Source organism: Hyperoodon ampullatus, assembly GCF_949752795.1.
Source record: "Hyperoodon ampullatus genome assembly, chromosome: 16".
NCBI lineage: Eukaryota > Metazoa > Chordata > Mammalia > Artiodactyla > Ziphiidae > Hyperoodon > Hyperoodon ampullatus.
Window position 1 is genome coordinate 3,459,236 of NC_136929.1, and position 17,756 is coordinate 3,476,991.

Genomic DNA, 17,756 nt, shown 5'->3' on the forward strand with positions numbered 1-17,756 from the left:
AGAGAAAGGGAGAGATATTTGACAGAATTGGCTCACATCGGTGTGGGTCTGGCAGATGCACAATCTGTAGGGTGGGCTGCAGGCTGGAGACCCAGGGAAGAGCTGATGCTGCAATTCATGTTTGAAGGTCTGCCTGCTGGCAAAAGTCCCTCTTTGGGGATATCAGTTTCTTTTTAAGGCCTTTAACTGCCGGAGGCCCACCCACATTATGGAGGGTAATCTGCTTTACTCAAAGTCCACTGATTTACATGTTAATCTTATGTAAAAAATACTTTCACAGTAATATCCAGACTTCTTTGGCCAAATACCTGGGTGCAAAGACTTAGCCAAGTTGATACGTAAAATTAATCATCACACTGGGCCTTTGAAATGGACTGGATGTCGCACACACTTTCATCCTTCACCTGGGACCACTGCGCCCTCACATTCCTGATATGAGTTATCTCAGGCCAAAATCACTGTCTAGTCTTATGCTGTCATGGTAATTAAGAAAGTATCCTCTTTTGGTGACCATGGGGCTTTTCAGGTGGACAGGTAACATGCTCATGAAAATGGCAGAAGTATCTTTGTAGAATATTCTCCAGATATGGAGTGAGTCCTTCTGTGACTCTTATCAACAGTAGAATCACACACATGCGCACACACACACACACGCACACGCATGCACACACAAATCCTGCTTCTGGTATTCAAACACAGAACGTTCTGATTAGGAAACTTTGTTCTGGAGGGAAAATGAGAGGAATTTTTGAGTTATACCCCTGGAGCCTCACTTCTCTGTGGCAGATACATAAAGAAAGGACAGTTTGCTATCATTGGTTCTCTGACTGAGGACACTCAGAAGATGGCGTTATGGAGGGGACTGACATTCTGCATTTTGCCGCACAGTTACAAAAGAACACTAGCTTATTAATAACATAATGAATTATTATGATGGCAGAGAACACTTTGGTGCTTATGATATGCTTCTGAGATTCTATGGATGTTGGAAGGAACAAAAATATGATGCTTTAATGCTCCAAGTTGTACATGCAGTACACATTGTAATTGTTTGGGAAACTGCTCTGTCGTACTTTTAGAGGAATGACATCAATGGACAAACATCATTTTTTATGCCAAGGAGGTAGTAAAATAGTGCAGAGGCTGAGCGATCTGAGCGAGCAGGGAACTGAACTGCCTGGACCTCCTTGTTGTCATTTCTGAGTACTTCATTTTCCCTCGTGGGACTGGCAGCTATTTTGAAAGAATGTGGATGTAGAAGTCACAGCTTACAAATGAAAACTTCAGCTCTGAAATCAAAAGCTTTCTGTCACGCCTGAGAGAAAGGAAAAGTTAAAGGGGTTTAAACTCTGCTGAATGAGACCTGTGACTCTGGAAGGACAGTTGTTTTTCTGCCAAGTCCAGACGTTGCTTTTTTCAAGGTTCCCATTCTGGGAGCTGGGTCTGGGGCCTCCAGCACGGAACCCCTCTGTGTGTGGTCACAGCCCCTGGTCCACACTGTCCAAGGCTCTCTCTGAAGTGGCACCTCCCCAGCTCCCTGGCTGCATCCCTGGGCTCCACGTCTGGCCTCTTGCTGCTCACAGACGTACCCCTCCCTCCAGGGATTCTCCCAGAATCCCTTGCCTCTCGAGTCTACATTTCAGATGTTCCCATGCTCTTTGCCTGTAAGACCCTCACTCTTTTATCATTTTGGACCAACTTCTCCACTTTTACTCTAGAATTTATACTGCTTCTCTTCCCCAGCAGCCATCTCTTCTACTAAACATTGAGGAGTTTGATGTCGCACAATGCTTGACAACTTGCTCTAGGACCCGACTGATCTCAAAGGCTTCAGATCCCTCTAACCGTTGGCAGTCAAGAGGACAGTATAGCTGTCTTCTCCCGTATCCCAAAACAGCAACAGAAGCCAGGGCTGAGACCCCTTGAGGGCTTATCTGACTTAATTACCATGGAATGTTCTGTGAAAAGGGCAGCAATATGTGTTTCTCTTGTAGCAGTTCATGGCACACACATAGGCTGACTCATATTTGGGGAATTTGGGAATAGCATATTTTATAACAACACTGAAACCAAAGTCATTCATATTCTCCCTGTGTGATGTTCCTTTCTTTAGTTATTTGGGTAATTTCAGCGGATGTAGGGCATTAGTCAACATCCTCTCTTTAGGGGAATCAGATATTTTTAAGATCCAGAGGGTTAAAGCTAAGCTTGGGGGGAAAGGAGCTGCAGTGTAGATTGGAGGAATAAATGAGCCTCCTTCTCTCAGTGTGTATGGACAAAGAGAGAAGGAAGGTTTTGTGTGAACCTCAACACACTTCCAACTGATTGCAATGGAATACAGACTGGAGTTAGGAGCAACCCTGCCAGGAGTGCTTTGGCTCTTATTAGTTTCGTACGTGATGGTTGAATGTCCAACTGCTAGCACCTGCATCTCCTTGCCTCAGGGCTTTTTCTAGCTGCTAGAACTTTCTCTGTCCACAGTAGGTCAGAAGTACTGAGGCGCCTCACCCCTGGGTCAGCCTTAAATCAATGACTGTCAGGACCTGGAGTATACACACCTCCACTCTCTCACCCGAGGATAGGACAACCCGTCTACACTGGTTCCCAGCTTCAGGAGGTACTCACATCCATGTATCAGGGCCGTGATCCTGATTCTGTCACTGATAGTGAACTTGGCGAGACAGTGCATACACCGAGCTTCCTCGTCTGCCAAGTAATTATACTCCAGCCGAGCTACCCCACAGCAGCAGTGTAATGTATCTCTGCCGGTCCTAAGTCTAGCGGGACCACCCTGCCATCATCCCTTCCATGTGCTGCTGCCACATGGGGGACACATGTACCAAAATAAATGCCTGCCGTTGCTGCATGGCAAGTGTTCAAGGAAAGCAGTGGGGCCATTGTTGGCATCATTGTTTTAAACGAAATAAAATTCCATTTGACTTTTTGATGAAAGTAAATCCAATTTATGTCACTTGGTCCTACTGCTGCCTGCACGGGCTCTCCTGTGTCTGAATTGCTCTCTCTTCCACTTACAGGTGGTTTCCCTTCCTTTTCCTTCCTCGATTCATGCTGCTATCTTCCAACTCCTTGAGAGCCACGGGGCTCTGCACACAGTTGACTGAAACGAGCTGAGTGCCTGCTTGTTACCCATTGTGGGGACGAACTGATGGGACCCTGACCTTTGTCTCAGGTGAACAGCTGACTGGGTACCAGGCTGGAGAGAGCCCTGGGCTCCATGCCTTTGGAACTGAGTGCCTGGGGCAGCCCTGAGGGGTCTGCTGGGTACTTAGAACTCCTGGGCGTCTCTCCTGCAAATCCTCCTCCAAAGTAGCCTTTTCTGAACAGCATTTCCTCTCAGCTCCTCCAGCGACTTTCCTTCAGGGACAAGCTTTAGAATATGTGCCAGTGCGTGTGTGTGTCCCAGCTTCACACCATTTGCAGACACAGAATGGCCCATATACTTACGATTCAGTCCAACAGCCTCCTGTCAAATGACTCAACTCTTCCCAAACTCACTGGGCTGTTCCAGGCCAATTTGCCCTGTTTGCTTCTCACCTCCTGCAGTACAGCAGCCTGGATGCTTGGGCTGATGTTCATCACCTGCAGTACACTGGAGAAATCTTTGAGAAATCAGAGCTCTCCACCCCAGTCAGTCCCTGACTATCAATTTCATGTCAGAGCCACTGAAGCCAGTCACTGTGATGACAGGCCCTCCGATCAGATGCCCTCTGTGTTGGATGCTGTAACATCCTTTGACAAACATGTCCAGTTATCCATTCACAGCCTCTGGAGGTGGTGAACAGGGATTCTCACCTATGACAATGGTGAGAGTAGCCTAACAAGCTGTGGAAAGTGACAGCGCCTGGCGAGCCGAAGCTCTTGTGACTTCCTCTTGGAAAGTGGTGTTGATTCACTTCTTCCACAGTCACCAGGAATTAGTATAATTGGACTCACGCATTTGCAAACTTTGCAAACTTTCCTTGCAGATATTGGTGAATATACCAAATAATCCTTTTAAAATATATTTGGGGGGGAGAGAAAGAGAATAAATATGATGAAATTTGTGCTGCACTGAAGAGCTCAGGACCTGATCGATGTTGCTCTAAAACACCTCGAATTAGTATTTACTTACTGCAGATGGAAGATGTCTGCACTTCGTACTAAGAACAGGGTTGAAGTTTAGTGTTTTCCACAGATCTCATCTGAAAAAGGAGCAGCCAAGGAACAAACATTTTCCCTTCCTGGATATGCTCACTGCTTCCCAAACAGCTAGATGGAGCTCTTTCCTCTTTGATTAACCGGAAGCCATTTTGGGAAATGGTCAAGTAAGAGGACTATCCATCCTGGAATTACTCGGGGAACGTATCTTCCTGGAGACAGGGCCACTGATGAGAGAAGACAGGGTGGAAGGAAGGTGGACTGGCGTTATCTAATAGGTGATTTGTCTGGAAGAAGCTCTCAGCAGGCTAGTGCACAAAAATGATGCAGGGTGGAAAACCACCCCCGTGTGTGACATGGCCAATTGCATTACTCAAGGTGATGCCTTGAGCGAGTATCTTGGAGTGAGTCAAGCAGAGTGGGCATGATATTTGCTTGATAAACCCTGGGGCGAGTCATTCCACCAAGCGGACTTTTCTCTAAGTGGTTAAGTAAACCTTGCATACTTTCCCCCCCAAGGGTATTTCGGCATTCAGGAAAAAAAAGACTGTTGGAAACTTTAGACTCCGATAGGAGATGGCAAACACAAACTTTGCTGTTTGCTTTTAAAGAGAGAAACACAGATTTCAATCTTGTCTCCACTCAGCCATAAGATTCTTGGAGACTAACATATCCCAACATTCTGTAAACTGACTTAATGTTGTGTCTTAGGCAGTAAATACATTTTGTTTTGGGGTATGATGGACAGAGGCTTTTGTGTTAAGGAAAAGCTCATATTGAAGTTCAAACATGGCGTGATGAAGTGGGATAACGTTTTCCAACATTTTATTATAAACATTTTCAAACATGCAGCAAAGTTGAAAGAGTTTTAGTTAACACTTGTATAGACACTGCCTAGATTCTACCATTAACATTAGACTATACTTGCTTTGTCATTTGTCTACTATCTGTCTATCATCTATCTATCTCACCTCCATTCATTAAATCAATTTAGATTTTAGTACACTTCTCCCTACATGCGTCAACATATGCATCATTAGTAGAGTTCAATATTTATTAACTGATTTTTCTTTTTATGTAAAATTTACAGTCATTGACATGCACAAGTTTTAAGTGTACACATGCCAAGTTTTGGGACATCATTACACCTATATTAACCATGTGGCATGAGAAACTTCCCCAACCAGGGATCGAATCCATGGTCCCTGCCGTGGAAGGGCGGAGTCTTAACCACTGGACTGCCAAGGGAGTCTCTGTGTTACCTAACCTTTATCAAGCCATAGAACATTACCCCAGAAGTTCTCTCATGCTTCTTCCAAGTTAATTCCAACCTTCCTCACCCCCAGAGGCAACTATTACTCTGATTTTTTTTTCAAGTGAGAGAATTTGGTGGACACATATTTCTCTTTTGGCAAACAGATACAAAAAAATCCCCTATTAAATATACCATAGAATACCATTCATAAATTATATCTACTGCCTATGTTTTAGGAAAAAATAGAAAAACAAACTTTGGCAAAGAATGGCAAGACCCTCTGCCCCACAGTAACCTTAAGGGATTTGACATTCACCCCCCTATGAGTTTCACTTGGGCAGGCACCCCAAGGTGTTCTCCTGGAGCTCCAGAGTATAATGGAAGCTTAAGTTGCTGTGATTTTTTTAAATAAGAGCTTTAAAATACCTATACAATATGAAGCTTTTTATTTTCCTATCCAAGTCATTCAAACAGAACTATCCCTTTTATAACACGATTTTGCATTTATAACCAAAGTGACTTTCTCCCAGAGTACAAGGTTTGAAGAAGGTGCTTCAAAGGATGATGGTATTCCCCCCACCTCTGTGTGCAGCAGCCATCTTACAGTTTTGAAGTTTTCCAGATTAGCTGAAAATGATGTGTTTGACCAGCTCAGAAGTCAATTCATAAATTTCCTTTTTACGTGAATCAAAAGAGCCTGAGCTCAATGGCAAAGATCCCAGGATGTGGACAAGAAAAGTGGGGGACAAGCTTCAGTGACATGTCGGGGAAGTATGCAGAATTAGTCCCAGTTCACTGGGTGGGTTTGAGAAAAAAATGCTTGTGTTATGAATGTAGTATGATGCAAGGCATTTCTAGAGTAATTAGACCCTAACATTTGACTCTGAAGTGTAAAAGAGAGAATATGAAGTCATTTTGTACCCTAAGGCCTCTAACAAGTTTCACGTAAAAATTAGAGACCCAGAAAAAAAAATCTCTTTTCTTCTTCAGTTGTACATGACCCTCTAGGAACAAGCTCCAAAGTTGTGAGACATGGATCATGACAAGGGCATCTCCTCTGTCCAGCCAGATACCACTAGAGCCAGCTCCTCAGATTAAGGGTTTTGCAGGAAAAGGAGCCATAGGCCACCAGTCTGGGTAATGACCTCATTTGTTAAAAGCAGTTAATCCATTTGTATTCTGCCTTGTAGACAAAGAAATAAATAAGTAATTTATTGTAAACAATTTCCAGTTGGATTTTTCCAGATCTGGAAAGAGTTTTTCTCTGGTTCCGGTCAGTTATCCCCTTATTTGTAGATTTCTGACTGCCTGCACAGTTTTGAGGGTTCAATGACCAGGATAGACTTCATTGCAGGGTCATTTCATCGATGCCAGAGCTGAGGCTGGGAGACACGTCTGTCCCTGGGCATCCTCCCTCGAGTTAGCCAGGGCTGCCTTCCCTTCTTGTTGGACTGGCATTCTCCCAGTGGAGTCTGTTTGCTCCCAGGTCTGTCTCCGTCGGTATCCTGAGTTTGTTTTCATTCTCAGATAAGCTCCCCTCCCCCGGACCAGAGGATCACCTTTCTCTGTGGAGTGCCTTAAGTCTCAGCGAGACTAGACACCTTATTTCTAAGCTTTCTCCTGGGAAGCCTCTCACAGAGCAAGGACATCTCTCCCTGCAGACACAAATGATGCATCTCATCGTATAATACAGAAAAGCTCCTTTACATCCATGCTATTCATTATGAATTTTCTCCCTGCATCTGATTTTGACCTCTAAGAGAAGTATATAATTACCCTGAAATAATATGGATTAAGAGAATTGTCAATAATATTAATAACCATTGAGAGAATTGCTTTCCTGTTTGTCTTATCCCTACCCAGGTGGGTGGGTTGCATATTTACAGAGGATAACCACGCTAGAGAAAAGTAAACTTAGGAGCGAGACCAACTCCTACTGAATTAATTAATTTAACAAATACTTATTGAATGTCATCCATATCCCGAGACCCGAATGGGTGCTGAAAAAGTAAAGAAATATGACCTCTTCTCTACCTCTCAAACTAATGGGAGAGCAAGAGAAGTAAAGAACTTTCCTTAAAAATCAGCCAAAGTGATTGATAAAATAGATTTAAAAGCCAAGTGCTGTGGACCAGGATTTTAAATGGAGGCGGTGTCTCATTTTGACTAAGATGATTGGAAATGGTGACACAAAGATATTGAGGGAAGCTGGACCCAGACCTTGAAGAACAGGTAGAGGTTTGCTGAAGAGTGAAGAAAGTTCCAGGGCATTCCTGCAAAAGGAAGCAATAGATGCCGAAAATAGAAGTAAGAGGATACAGCATATACTTGGAAACGTGTTGGAGACAGGAGAATAGATGGTTTGGAATCAGATGGTCCTAAATTCTGTCCGTTGTCTGCCAATTATGAGAGGGTTGTCACCTAACCATCTGAGGTGTGGTTCCTTAAGTGGGAGTATCAATATCCTAATATTGATACTTCACAGGGCTGGGAGGATGAAATGAACCAGGGAATCGAGGCACATGGTGAATGCATGTCATTGGGGTGGGAGATAGCTTACAGGACGGGAGGGCTGTAGGGGAATTCATCTGTCGTGGTAGGTCAGAGCCCGACGGAGAAGGACCTCCTGTCTTAGCCTAAGGAGAGTGGGGACTTGGGGATAAGCCATGGGGAGGCTTCAGCATTTTCTTAATCAATTAGGGGAAATTGACTAATGTGATCTGTGTTTTAAGTAGTTAACACCATTTGCCACATGGAAGATGGCCCAGTGACGAAGGAGACTGAAAAATAGGGAGAGCATTGGGGCAACTCTCGCAATTATCTGTGTAAGAAAAGTCAGAAACCCTAAATTTAAAATTTTTTCCATACAAACCTGGTGCACACATAGCGGAGAAATTTGGAAATTAGAAAAAAGAAAAGGGGGAAAATATCAGCCATGGTCCTGCCACCTACAGGCAAATAGAGTTATAAATACCTTGGTGTACTCTGTACAAGGCTATTTTTGTATAAGTTTTGTTTGCTCTACATAATTCTGCTCATACTAAATCCTGCTTACAAAACCCTCCAACACTTTATCATGTGCATGGTTCTACATTCATATACACTTCTCTTAATCCTCATTTTAAGAGATTAGTTATTATGAATCTGTAATGAACGTTTTTGTGCCTTAAATGTTTTCCATATTTAACAGCTTTCTCGTAGGATGGATTCCAAGAAGTGGGATTAACTGATGAAACTATACTTACACTTGAGAAGTTTGGGGACATTTGCATGCTTTCATAGATATAAAAGGATACCATATATTAATTGATAAGTAGTAAACAATTATTATTTTAAAATGTTTCTTAGTTTTAAGAAAATGACATTACCTTTTTGTTTTCATTTGAATTTCTTTGGAAAGATTTTTCTCGTACCTTCTCTTGAATATTTCTTATATTATTTGAGTAATACTAAATACTGATGATATGTCAAGCAATGTAGTATTAAGACCTAGAGTACTGGGATCTTCCAGTTCATACGTTATGCCTCTTACCCATCCAGGGACTCTGTCTCCACATTGCAAAATAAGGACTCCTGTATCCATTCTCACAAGGACTGTGTTATAGACTCCTGGTGGTCTGCTCCCCAGTATTTGCTGCAACATGATTTCTTTCTGCCCATAATTCACCAAGCCTGGATCTTCTGATAAATTTCATAGAAAGAACATCAGTCACTGTCTTGAGATTTAAATTCCAGGGGCAGCACCAACAAGTGAACTAGACCATTGCTGGTTATATTACAGAATGCTGCCTTTGTGTCTCCCAAAGCTGCACTTTGGGGGGCTTTTTAATAGAATCTCACCTTCATGGCTGGGATTTCCAATGAAACCCACTGAAGAAGCCCTCTTGCCTGAAATAAATCTGACAGTGAAATTATACTGAAATACGCAGAACATGTCATACACCAACTATCAAATTCTCCAGCCATCTTTGAAAGCAAAAAAGTGGCTCCAAAAGCAACCTGGCCCGGTCTTGCTCACAGAGTGAATCTCGGTCAGTATTGGTTGAATGAATGAAGAACAAACTTCTTTAAGTTACCCATCGCTATTTGAAAGAGGACTTGAAAATTTTATTTAACCATGCTGATAGCTTACTAGAAAAGAGGCAAATTAAGACAATGTTACTCAGCTGGTCGAATGTAAAGAAAGGTGTGTGTTTTCAACAGTCTAAATGCCAATAGTTAGTCGACGGAAGTGACCAGAAAGGGCAAGCTGGGAGAGAGCTCCTTCAGAGTCAAGGGGAAATTCACAGAATGCCCCCGCCACTTGTAAATCTGTTCTAGTAAGCCATCACCTTCTGTTTGGTGGGTTCTCGATCCTTGTGGCGTTCTTAGCAATGCCACAAACCAGGCGCTGGCACCAAAGCTGATGGACTGTGAACGGCTGAAAAGAGGAAGAAACAGTTATTAAAGCAAATCAGAGTTTATAGTTTTCCCATCTTAAGGGTTTTTGGAGCCCCAGCTGTTCTGGGTTTGAGTCTCCATCTGTATTTGCTCTCTGAGTTGGGGAGAGAGTCAGTGGAACATCCTCTGTGACTAGTGAGTTAGGTGCCTCTGCAGAAGCTAGGGCTTTCACCTTGGGATCCTTTGGCCCATGGTGATGGGTGGAGGGCGGTAGAGGAGCAGGAGATGGACTGGTTGCTCTGAAATGGAAAACAGCTTTCGCACTGGCCGTCTCCCCCACCCTGTAGGTGAGAAGATCCCGAGTGTGTCCTAGCATAGTCTCCTGAGAAGTGCTTCCAACTTGAAGGTCAGCCCTTCAAAATTAACATGGGGTGGGGAGGCTGTCTGTGGGACGAAACAGCTTTGTCCTGGGATTTGAGGTGACAATTCTAAGAAGCTTGTGACTTCTGCAGGATGGGGCAGTAATGCCACAAGCATGAGGTGCTGTAATATTTCAGAGAAAATAAAAGAAGGAGTTTCACAAGGTCAGAGAATCAGGCTAATCTGGAGTTTGCGCAATGGACATTTTTTGTTTGTTTGTTTTTTGTTCTTAAAGTTAATAAATTATTTTATGTTAAGTTAAACAGTTTTTTTTCTTCAAGCGATACATGTTCATGGTAAAAAAAAAAATACAGATAAGCAGACATGCCCACACCTGGATTTGATCCCAATAGCTGGAGACACACACACACTGCAGCTACTTTCCTTTCTTTCTTTCTTCCTTTCTTCCTTCCTTTCTTTCTTTCTTTCATTCTTTCTTTCTTTCTCTCTTTCTTTCCTTCCCACTCTCTCTCTCTCTTTCTTTCTATCTTTCATCTCTCTATATATATTAAACTGTTTGAAGGTATTCATATACACTGTAATCAACTTTATTATTTGCTTTTGCACTGAAAAATATAACTTCAAAATGTGTTCATGGCTTTTTATATTTTCTACCATGTAATTTTTAGTGGCTGTGGAGCCATCCATGGTACAGATATCAATAATTTAATTATGCCACAACTGCTGGACATTCAGGCTAACTCCAGGATTATAAACAGAACTTGAAAAAACACATTTAAAACTCTGTGACCATTACTCTCTGTTCACATTTTTAAGTCAAATTTCTGAGATTCAGGGGAATTGCTGAGTTTTTAGCATGCCTACTTTTAATGTGTTAACATCTAACACTCTCCTAAATGTTAGAAGATCAGCTTCAATTTCTTTTTAAAATAACATTTTCTTTCTGAATAAATATTTTCAGTTGCTTTTCAATCAGAAAATTGCTTTCCTAACTTTGTCTATAGGATAAGATCACTCACATAATTCTTGGAAATGGTAGCAACAACCACAAAGGTAAGTTAAGAAAAAGAAGAAAATAAGAAAAGATAAAAAAGCAGACTAAGGCTTATGGGCCAGGTCGATAACCCCCAGGGGGGCATGAAGACCATCACTTACCCAAAATGACTACTTTCCACCCAGAACTCTGACCACTTTTATATCTTCCTGTTAGTCCTTTTTATATTTGGGGCCTATAACTCAGTTACTTGTATACTTTTCATAACTAGATCACAAGTTCCCAGATGACACATCGTGGCCATTTTCATCTTTATTTTGCCTATAGATTGAAGGCACTGAAATACTTGCTGAATGGATAAATGCTTTATTATCTTGATTCACTCTACTTCTCAGAATGTGAGTTTCAGTGTTTGCCAAAGAGGTACACATATAAGTTGACATCCTTGGATATTCCTGGACTGGATAGGCACACTTGTGGGCAGGAAATGTAAACCATTTGCACAAAACAAAGGGACATATATGGTCCTCATCAAAGGAAACCCAAGCCTTTTTTATACTGGGGTTCAATTAGTCTCAATTCAACTGAGGTGCTGAGGAAGTGAGCACAGTAATCCTTCTTTCTCAGTTGAGTTTTAGGTTAATTTGTCATTTGACTGTATTTACAGAAGTTCCTTCTGTGCCTTTCTGTTCCTTTTTGGAGTCTATTTAGGGTATTTGGAGGCTTGTGACAAACATTTCTTCTTATTTGTCCTGCTTGGTTGTCTGTGTTCAAGTACAGAGTTTGTTTCTTTCTAATGATTATAAATACTTGAGCAGAAATACGTGGAAAGAATAACCAGAGCCTGAGCTCTTGCCCACTTCCCCTAAATTGGGATGTTGTTCTCTTATGAACTGAGTGGTACAAATTGTAAAACACTGGGAAAGTATCAATATTTCTTAAATAACGTATTATGGGTGCGCTCCGACATGAATGTTATCTATGAGAATTTCTTCTGAAAAAATATGGTATTCTGTGCAGGATGAAGTTGACTTAGACCACTGAATGCATAAAATGGATTTGAAATCAGGTCTGTTGTAGACACAGCCCTTATTTAAGGAAATTGTCAGAATGTAGTTCAAAAATCGCGTGCTTAAATGATTTTTATGATTTTTTAAAAAAACCATGTTGAAGTTTTGACAAGCTTTTGGCCTATTCCCACGATTCTCCATCTGGGCACTCATAATGATTTCTTACTTCGTGTAGCATTTGCTCTCAGACATCATTCCCTTACACAGAGCCCTGTGGGTTGAGAGGAATAGAAAAGCACTTTGTGTGTGTGGTTTTTCTGGGGTTTTTTTGTTTTTGCTGTCAAAAGCATTGTGAGAGCAAGTGTGCAGTCTCCCTAGGTGTGTAATTAAAGAAGTCAATAACATTAAAACATGTTTCTCCGCATGCTCTTTACATATCTTTATCTGTATAGACTGACACAGTTCTTTTTCTGTGTCTTGTTTGGGACCGTGGTATTGTCTCGTTCATAAAACATTTGGGTTTATTGAACACCTTTTACTGAATGCTTAATGGGTGTTAGCTACTGTGGAAAGGGCTATAATACACAAGTTTATTTAATCTTTGCGGTACGTGGGCCCCTCACTGTTGTGGCCTCTCCCGTTGCGGAGCACAGGCTCCGGACACGCACGCTCAGCAGCCACGGCTCACGGGCCCAGCCGCTCCGTGGCATGTGGGATCTTCCCGGACCGGGGCACGAACCCGTGTCCCCTGCATCGGCAGGCGGACTCTCAACCACTGCGCCACCAGGGAAGCTCTATTTAATCTTTATAACGACCCTCTGAGTCAGGCTTAGAAGAATTCTTATCAGAAGGGGAAACTGAGGGCCAGAAAAAGTTGTGACAGGTGTGAGATTTTGGTTCCTTTGCATCAACTTCTTAAGTCACAGTTTCTTTCATTTGTGAAACCAGGGTAATGGCAATGACTCCTGGGGAAGTTGGTGTGTCATGTAAGCGGGGTCATAGATGGACGCAAGGGGCAGAGGGGCGGCAGATGTCACGGGCTAAGTTTTTAGCCTTTATTTGTAGTAGAGTGATCCTGATTTGTTTCCAAGGACCACGTGTGCAACTCAGATTCTGCTGAGCACATCTAACCTCCTGGGGACTGACCAAGAGGAAAGTTCACACCTGTCACCAGCTCACGGCCCTGCCTTTTGTTTGATCAAATATTGTTTAAAATATAAGTGGAATTGTATTTGACTAGCTTTTTGAAATAGAATTACACTGTAATTTTGGCACCAGATTTATGTACTGTAATTTAGTTATTGAAGTGAGTGTGTGTGTGTGCGTGTGTATGCACACATACTGATTTATTAGCTTTGGGTTGGAGGTTAGGGATGTAGAGCTTGAAAAGGCTCCCCAAGTGATTTCTGAAATACACATCTGATTCCGAATTGCTCCTTTACCAAATGGATCTAAATTAAAGAGTATTGAATACAGACACACACATCAGTCTTACCTACTGGATCATTATGGTTTCACACTCTGATTTCAGGAACTTGTGGTCCCGGCATGGAAAGTGGTGGTCCCAGCAATCCTGGGAATATCTTAAAGCATAACAACATCTCCTCTGGTGGGAAATGATTTAGGCGCAGCTTTACTGGAAGGCAGAGCAGAATCAAATGATTTTCAGGTATAAATTTGATGTCTGACTGAGGTCCAGCCTGGCCATCTTTTGATCAAGGATGACTGCACGTATGGTTAATCAGGGTTTTACACTTAGCATCCTGTGATCCTTTTCTTTTTTAAATTTATTTATTTATTTATTTATTTTTGGCTGTGTTGGGTCTTAGTTTCTGTGCGAGGGCTTTCTCTAGTTGCGGCAAGTGGGGGCCTCTCTTCATCGCAGTGCCCGGGCCTCTCTATCACGGCCTCTCTTGTTGTGGAGCACAGGCTCCAGACGCGCAGGCTCAGTAGTTGTGGCTCACGGGTCTAGTTGCTCCGCGGCATGTGGGATCTTCCCGGACCAGGGCTCGAACCCGTGTCCCCTGCATTGGCAGGCAGATTCTCAACCACTGCGCCACCAGGGAAGCCCCTGTGATCCTTTCCTATCGGACAAAGCACACCCCCCTTGCTTCCGCCTGTGGATTGCCCTACCTTTTCGTTACACTGTCAAAAATTAGCGATTTGCCAAGCACTTCCTCCTTACTCTGGTGCATAAGTGCTAAGTGTGGGTTTAGATTGACTGAGAATTTTCACTACCTTTTAGCAGGGCATGAAGTGCTTTAACAATGTTAATGTATAAGCTCTGCAATTCTGTAGACTGTGCTAAAAGGGAAAAATAGTAACATAGCCTGAATGTCTTTCCAGAGTTCAGCGTTTCCTCACTTCAGCTCCACGCCAAAGTTTGTGAACTTGAAATGCAGATAGGTAAGCCAAAACAAGATGAATTGGTGAATATCGAATATAAAAATGGCATCCATTAGGAAGTCTGAAGTGATAAATAACTCTGTGAGGTTTCGGACCCACAGATAAATGGTGGGAGAGGAGTTTAATCTTGAACATTCTATGAGTTGGGGAACTTGGACCCATATTGAGAGAAGCTCCTCCGTGATTTCACATTCCCCTAGGATGGTCACCACCAGGGAACATCTCCATTATCTTGCAGGCTTGAGACCTATCATGCCATCTCATGCCGTAAGACATCCGATTTGGGATTGAGATAACTGCATCTTCTGTTGAAATGCCAAATGTTTGAGACAGATGGGCAGTTCCAGGGTTGCCCAGTCCCAGAAGTCTGCATGGACCACTGATGGAGGGCACCATGAAATGAGCTTTGGATGTGACATTTAACTTTTCTTGATGCCATTAGAAATCAGGATATGGCTACCCCAGCCAGCCATTTCGTCAAAATGTCCAGGAAATACTCAATATCATTTGGAATAGAGACTGGGCATAATTTCCTCACAATGACAGACCATGTTTTTTTACCTGCTGAAAATTATAGTTCTGGGGGCTGGAAGTCTGAGCCTGGGGGGTTAGCATCGTCAGAGAACAAGCTTTCTGGGGTCTTTCCTTATAAGGGCACTAATCCCATCAAGAGAACCCCCGCCCCCCCCTTTAACCTTATCTAATTACCTCCCAGAGACTCTGTCTCCAAATACCATCACGTTGGGGTTTAGGGCTTCAGTGTAAGGATTTTGAGGACATAATTCAGGCCACAGTAGTGGCTCACCAGGCATCCAGGAGTGTCTCTGCCCCAGGGAAGCAAATGCTCAGGTCTTGCTTCTGCTAGCTGGTGCCAGTCTCTCTCCAGATTGCAGGTTAGTTGTTTGCCCTGTAACCCTGGTTCTCTGATAGGCTCAAGAGAAGTCCAGACTTTTCCATTTGCCATGCTTCTCTCTCCCTGTGAGGCTGAGACCAACACTTGTTCCAACTTCCCACATCTTTGAGTTGAAACTAGATGCCTTCCCACATGTACCTTAAATTTCTGACTGTTTTAGTTTTTAGTATTCTCACCGTACTCCACAAACTCAGACTTCCAATTCTCCATCCCAGCAAAGGAAAGCAAATAAAACAGTTTTAAAAGTTAAAAAACAAATCGAAAAAGAAGGAAACCAAATGTCAAAAGATCTGGTATAAAGAAAAAGAAGCTACGACATCTATAGTATAACAGAAACCACTTTTTTGCATAAAAGTTCAAAACAAATTTTATTTACTGTCATCTTTGTTTGCATGAACGAGGAATATGCTCCACGTAGAAGTGAACGGACGTGAATTAACCTAAGTTCCCTGTCACAGAGAAATTGCCAATGACATTGGCAGTGAAATTGCCAATGACTCAGTCAAGCTTTCCCTGAAATGAGATGATTTTGCAAATATTTATCTTGAAATTCTGTACAAAATAATTTTATTACCCTGCATTGGATGCTCATGCTATGTTACCTGAATAGGATGACATTTTTATACGATATCATATCATAAGATGTGCTGGAATTAACCTCTGCTCTCCATTAACTGCCTTCTCACTCAACCCCTTACCATTTTATCCTGTGGCTGAAATGGTAGGTCTGCATTTTCAAGGTTTTGCAGAACAGCTTCTGACATTCTGCATTTACTGAATTTTGCAAAACTTGTTTAGAAAAATAAAATCAAAAAGAACCTTGAAGATTCAGATGGGCCCATTCTAGAATGACACAGAAGCATGTCACTGAAGCAGAGGCATGAGTGGCTGCAGAGGGGCAGCTGGAGGGCCCTGTCTGGTGGGGGTCCAGGCCGAGCCTGCCAAGCTGCCGAGGAGAAACCCAGGTGCCTGGCCCTCCGTGGCTTCGTGGTTAATTGAGCGACTCAGGCATTGTGCCTGGTTAGCTATCCAGGCCTGTCCTGATAGCTGCTCCTTTTTAGAAAGAAGTATTTTCTGCTTATATTCTCCACACATCATTCCCAGGATTGTTCCTGTGAGAATGGCCATAAATTTCTCTAAGATTTTTTTACATGCTCAAAAGAAATTGGGTCCCATTTTCCATTTTAATGACAACGGGACTAGAATCAGAAGAGATTCTAGGTTGCAAAGTCACTTCCTTAGAGAAAAAGAGTTTATGCCAGGTAAGGGTGAAATTATGCTAATTTACTTTATAAGAGTCCTTACTGTTAGACAATGGATTGTGCTCCCCCTAAATTCATATGTGGAAGCCCTAACCCCCAGGGCCTCAGAAGGTGCCCTTATTTGAAAAGTGGGGTTGCTGCAGACGTAATTATTAGTTCAGATGAGGTCCTGCTCGAGCAGGACAGGCCCCTAATCCAACGTGATGCTATCCTTACAAAAAGGGGAAATGTGGACCCAGACACGCATAGGGAGAGCATTGTCTGAAGATGAGGGCAGAGATGGGGTGATGTTTCTAGAAGCCAAGGAACCACCAGACGCTGGGGGAGAGGCCCGGGCAGGTCCTCCTTCATGGCCTCAGAAGGAACCCACCTGTGGACACCTTGCTCTCGGCCTTCCGGTCTCCAGACTCTGAGACTTTACATTTTTGTTGTTTAAACAGCCCAGTCTGTGGTGTTTGTTACGGCCACCCTGGCAAACTAATATGCCTGCATACTTTCTTGGGGTTGAATTTGTAATTTATAGAATTTATAAAGGGACTAAAGAAGTCCAATGTCTTGTGGGCTTACAAATATGTATGGCACTAAGTCAATCCATCCTACTGACAGCGATACTGAAGTCTTTGGTGCCTTTTACAACTTTGGCCTAATTTCTGCTCGGCCCCCAGTCAGTGGATGTTTGCTAATTTGCACAGCTGAACTAAGTTGAAATGGGAATGCTGCCTGCATATTTCCACCCCAGAAGGTAGACACCAGCCAGGGACAGCACATACACCAAACAATCCCATACTCCAAAGCCCTGATGTCGAGGAATAAAATCTCAAGGACTCAGAGTTGCACAGCCTGTCTTTTTATTGACAGAGTACAGGAGATCCTAGCTTCTACACTACAAGTATCATCTTCATACACTTCCCAGTTTTTAGAACTTCAGGATACCCTAGGAGATTTAGGGCATCCTGCCCCCCTGCACCGTGCATGATCCTGGAAGTGGGGCATTTTC